This window comes from Octopus bimaculoides, chromosome 24, assembly GCF_046866305.1.
Source record: "Octopus bimaculoides isolate indiv1 chromosome 24, ASM4686630v1, whole genome shotgun sequence".
Taxonomy (NCBI): Eukaryota; Metazoa; Mollusca; class Cephalopoda; order Octopoda; family Octopodidae; genus Octopus; species Octopus bimaculoides.
In genome coordinates, this window is record NC_142951.1 from 6,440,659 (window position 1) to 6,446,447 (window position 5,789).

A 5,789-nucleotide genomic window follows, 5' to 3' on the forward strand; every position below is an offset into this window, starting at 1 on the left:
GCGTAGGCTCGAAACGTTAAAGACTTTTTCACTTCCCGAGCGTTATACTAATACATCTGTTTGTTTTCTACACCACCTGTCTTCGTCTTTTGTTGCTTTTTGTGAATTCTCCCTATATTGATCATATGTATACATACACACATACACATTTATATAGGTATATGTATATGTGTGTGCATTGATTATATGTGTAGATGTGTGTGTGTGTGTGTGTGTGTGTGTGTGTGTGTATGTGCTTTATGCAAATTCGTCTTGTCTTGAATATGAATCGTCTCCCATTTCGTACGTTGGCGTGCAAGATTGGTTATAGGTGTGCATGCATACGTATTGATGTATATAAACCCTTGTACTGATATATATATATATATATATATATATATATATACATACACACACAAAAAGGAGTGAGGGAGAGAAAGTGTTCGGGGCTAAATCTGGCGTCGTTTTTTCTCTACGTTTCCATTTTTTAAAATTTCAGTAACAGCTTGATGTATTGGTGGACAATCAAAGGTGCTAGAGAGCATAAAGTTTAAAACTGTACTTGAGAACAAATTAGCTGTCATGGAGGACTGGAAACCCTCTGAGTATCGGAAAGAAAGTCACTTATATCACGATGGTTCTCGCCGAGTATCGAAAAGCCCAGCGCCATGATTGCTGCTCTATGCTCTATGAACTCTGCAAAGGCTGTAAGACATGACATGGACATCACGAAAAAATGTGATGGTCTTTGGGTCTGTCTACGTGGTTGGTAAGCAAGCTACTTACCATACAGCCACTCCTGCGCCTTGAGTACCACCGCTATCAACAACGACATTACAATCTTCATTATCTCTCCATCTCCATCACCGAGGAGTCTCTTTACGGTCACCTAATTTACTAAAAATAGTAGCCAAACCACACCCTCCCCGCAAAAAAGTGAAGGACCCATTGTTTAACGTAAGTCTTAGATATATTTATTTAAGGTTGAGAAAGAAAGACTCGAAAGCCACAAGTGGGACGCTTTTGATCGTAGATACCTGCTTGTTGAAGGACTGACACGGGGCAATTGTATATGTGTATATGTGTGTGTATATGTGCACGTATATATGAGAGAGAGAGAGTGAGAGTGATGGGGAGAGGGCAGCGGAAGTGGAAGGGGAGAGGAATCGTCTGCCGTAAAACAAGTTTCAGATTTGCTGTATTCAGTTCCGTAGACTTTAGACGTTGTTGTTGTTGCTGCTGCTGCTGCTGCTGCTGTAGTTGTTGTTGTTGTTGTTGTTGTTGTTGTTGCTGTTCTTGTTTAGCCCCGTGTCAGTCCTTCAACAAGCAGGTATCTACGATCAAAAGCGTCCCAGTCGTGGCGGTCAAGTCTTTCTTTCCCAACCATGAATAAATATATCTAAGACTTACGTTAAAACAATGGGTCCTTCACATTTTTTTGCGGGAAGGGTATGGTTTGGCTACTATTTTTAGTAAATTTAGGTGACCGTAAAGAGACTCCTTACGGTGATGGAGATGGAGAGATAAGGAAGCTGGTAAAGTCGTTGTTGAGAGCTGTGGTTACTATTTGATGGAGGAGGTTGGTTGGGTGTTATGGTGGTGGCGGCGGCGGCGATGTGGTGATAGTGGTGATGGTGGAGGCGGCGGAATCAAGTGCTGGCGGCGGCGGCGGTGGTGGTGGTGGTGGTGGTGACGGTGGTAGTGACGGCTGCGGCGGCGGTGATGTGGTGATAGTGGTGGAGGTGGTGGTGGTGGTGGTGGTGGTGGTGGTGGCATCGGTGGTGGCGGTGGAATGTGGTGGTGGTGATGGTGCTGGTGCTGCTGGCGGCGGCGGCGGCGGTGTCGGTGGCGGTGGTGGTGGTGGTGGTGGTGGTGGCGGTGGTGGTGGCGGTGGTGTTGATGGTGGTCCCTCGTTCACCCACCGAATCTATTGTCACTCTGTCCACTACCATTGGTATTGAAAACATCGACCTCTTCCCACCCACTTCTCACACACTCTCTCTCTCTCCCTCCCTCCCTCTCCCTCCCTCCCTCTCTCTCTCTCTCTCTCTCCACTCTCTCCCCTATCCTCCCCCTCTCTCTCTCTGTTTTATTGTTTTTTATTGTCATCGTCTTCGAAATTGTTCTTGTTGCCACTCGGGTTTCCTCTCTTTCTTTCTTTCTTCTTCATCTTGCAACACAACTACCACCACCATAACCACCACCACCACCACTACTACTAATTTTACCTGCTCTTGCAGTTAATACTACTACCGCTGCTGCTGCTTCTGTTTTTGTTGTTGTTGTTGTTGATATCGCTTGAAAATTCTCTCTGCAGCACTGGAGAAAGCCACACACACACACACACACACACACACAGACGTACTGAGAGAAAGTGTATGAGGAGAGGGACAGACAGACAGACAAAGGCTGGTAAAGAGGGAGAAAGACTCACTCAAACACATCAAGAAAGAGAGAGAGAGAGGGGGAGGAAGAGTAAGAGGCAGGCAGGTAGGCAGAGAGACAGACAGACAGACAGAAAGAGAGAAATGGTACGTATGTGAAAGACAGAGATAGAGAGAGAGGGAGAGAGAGACAAAGAGAGAGACAGACAAAGAGAGAGACAGACAAAGAGAGAGAGAGACAGACAAATAGAGAGAGAGACAGAGACAGAGCGCCTGTGAGAGTGTGAGAGAGAACGACACCCACTCACACACACACACATACACTCACACACACACACACACACACATACACACACACACATACACATACACATACACACACACACGCATACACACACGGACGGGGTAAGAAAGCGAGAGAAAGAAAGAGAGAAAGAGATAGCTTAAGAGTGAGACTGTGAATTTGGTGGACGCCACCAGAAGTTGAGGCGAAGAGACTCTCGTTAAAAGAGAGGGATTAGCAACAACCACCAGGATTTTCAGTTAATAAGGATTATCAAAGTAAGGAGTTTTGTTTCCACTTTGTCGGGGGGGGGGGGCTGCTTTGTTGTTTTTTTTTTTGGGGGGGGGGGGGGGGGGGGGGGGTTCGGTTTTCTTTGCAGACTTTTGGATATTTGTTATTTCTATTTTGTCTTTTTTTGTTTTACATTTCTTCCGGGTGTTCACGTTCCGAGTTCAAATTCCGCCGAGGTCGACTTTTCTTTTCATCCTTTTGGGGGTGGGGGTTAATAAAATAAATACCAGACAAGTACTGCGGGGTCGATGTGATGAATTAGCTCCCTACCCTCAAAAGCTGCGGGCCCTGCGCCAAAATTTGAAGCTCCTATTGTTGTTGTTGCTGTTGTTGTAATTATTATTATTATTATTATTATTATTATTATTATTATTATTATTATTATTATTATTATTATTATTATCCTTTCGGGGTCGATAAAATAAGTACCAGTCGAGCACTAGATCCGATGTAATCGACTATCCCCCGCCCCCAAATTTCAGACCATGTGTCTATAATAGGAAGGGTTATTATTATTATTATTATTATTATTATTATTATTATTATTATTATCATTATTTGTTCTGTCGAGGTCGAGTTTCCCTTCGATCCTTTCGGGGGGTCGATAAAATAAGTACCAGTAAAGTACTGAGGGGATCGATGTTGCTGGCCTTGTGCCAAAATTTTGAAACCATCATTATTTATTCCGCCGATGTCGACCAAACCGTTCATCCTTTCGAGACCCTTAATATAAGTACCAGTGAAGTACTGGGGTCGAATCAAAATGCCTAGAGTAGAAAGTATTACTTGTATTACATTTGAGATTTTTATATACAGGCATGACTGTGTGGTAAGAATCTTGCTTACCAACCGCATGGTTCTGGGTTCAGTCCCACTGTGTGGCATCTTGGACAAGGGTTTTCTACTATAGCCCCAGACCGACCAAAGCCTTGTGAGTGAAAGAAGCCCATCGTATATATGCGTGTGTGTGTGTGTGTGTGTGTGTGTGTGTGTGTGTGTGTGTGTGTGTGTGTTTGTCCCTTCACTATCGCTTGGCAACCGATATTGGTATGTTTACGTCCCCGTAACTTAGCCGTTCGGCAAAAGAGACTGATAGAATAAGTACTAGGCTTACAAAAAACAAGAGCTGGGGTCGGTTTGTTCGACTAAAAGTGGTGCTCCAGCATGGCTGCAGTCAAATGACTGAAACAAGTAAAAGAGTAAAAGAAGAGATTTCTATTATGTGTTTAACGAGAACAGGCAGCTTTTTTTTAAGGGGTTGTTTTGAGGGCACGTTGAGATTTTAAGGGTGGATGGAATGGGAGTGGATATTTTTGAGAGATTCCAGGGTACATTCTACTGAAGGAACAGGGGTAAAACAACATCAACAACAACGACAATAATAATAATAATAATAATAATAATAATAATAATAATAATAATAATAATAATAATAATCCTTTCTACTAGAGACACAAGGGTCTGAAGTTGTCGGGGAGAGTGATTTAGTTGCTATTTCTAACAGTCGAACGACTCAGCAGAAAATTTCCTTCACGACTTGTTGCTGTTGTTATGTAAAGCCCTGGGTAAGATCTGATCAAGCAGACCTGTAATCAAAGGCATTCCACCTGTGACCATCCCACCGTCATTTCCTATGTGTAGAGAATGCTAGGCCACATTACAAAGATAGATCGTGTCCTTCGTGATTTGCAGGATCTTTAGCTGCTGTTTCTAGCAGATTGAGAAACCACTTAGAGGCTCAATCGTTCGCTTGTTATTGCCGTTAGTGGTTGTTGTTGTTGTTGCTGTTGTTGTTGTTGGTCAATCTTCATGAAGTAGATACGATATAAGGCTTTCCTGCCATGGCTATCTCTATAATATATACACATGATTTAGTCAGTGTATCCAACAACAGAGAGTTGTTTGAGGGAGATTTGGCTATCATTTTGGAGAGGTCGAGTGACGACATTAGAAGCACCTTTGCTGAACAATACACACACACACGCGCACACACACACACACACACACAATAGTGACTGCACGCGGGTTAGATTAACAGAACATGGCGGGTGTGTGGGTGTGTGTGAGTTGGCCAGGGGATGTTTTAGAAAACATGGGGTCAAATAAACGTGCCCGAGATGCATTCACAGAACACAACAGGTCGTTAACAGTAAACGAGTATGTGGACACGTTAGGAGATTGTGTATATGTATATATATATATATATATATATGGATGCTAAATATATGGGGCTAAAAGCAACAGTAACATCGACCCTTAGGGGTCAGCCACATTTAAGTGGCAAATATACTTCACTTTATCGTGCAGTTACTGTTAATACCTCGTTCAGAGATTTAACATTGCTATAAATATATAGTTTTAGGGAAAAGAACCAAGTTTCAAGAACTCATCGATGAAAATCCACTATCACATATAGAAAAATTAATAATTAATCTATAAAGCTCAATTTAATTTTAATTTTAATTTTTTAATTGATTTTAATTGAGTTTTTACCTGTAATTTTGGATTTTGTCCCTAATATTATTATTATTATTATTATATATATATATATATATATATATATATATATATATATATATATATATATATATATATATATATATATGAATGCATGTGCGTGTGTATGTAAATATATATTTACATACACCCACACATACAAACAAATTAATCAACGGAATACATTGTCTGCAAGTCGATGGATACCGCATATTCTCCTCCATTTTCTCATTGCTATATAAATTTAGGGTAAAATAACCCCCCTTTTACCCGCACCCATTTATTACACTTGGTATAACACTAGTGTAACAATAATTGGGTACCCTCCCAGCAGTATATTGGATAGATACTATCCC

General features: G+C 41.7%; 1 protein-coding gene across 1 annotated transcript in view; it reads left to right on the forward strand.

Moving 5' to 3' along the window:
* The first annotated feature begins 2,248 nt into the window (after positions 1 to 2,248).
* LOC106868776 (metabotropic glutamate receptor) overlaps positions 2,249 to 5,789 on the forward strand; it is an 18,124-nt gene continuing 14,583 nt past the window's right edge. The window contains exon 1 of the mRNA XM_089341535.1: positions 2,249 to 2,924. The gene's annotated coding sequence lies outside the window, so the exon portion shown is untranslated. The remainder of the gene's footprint in view (positions 2,925 to 5,789) is intronic.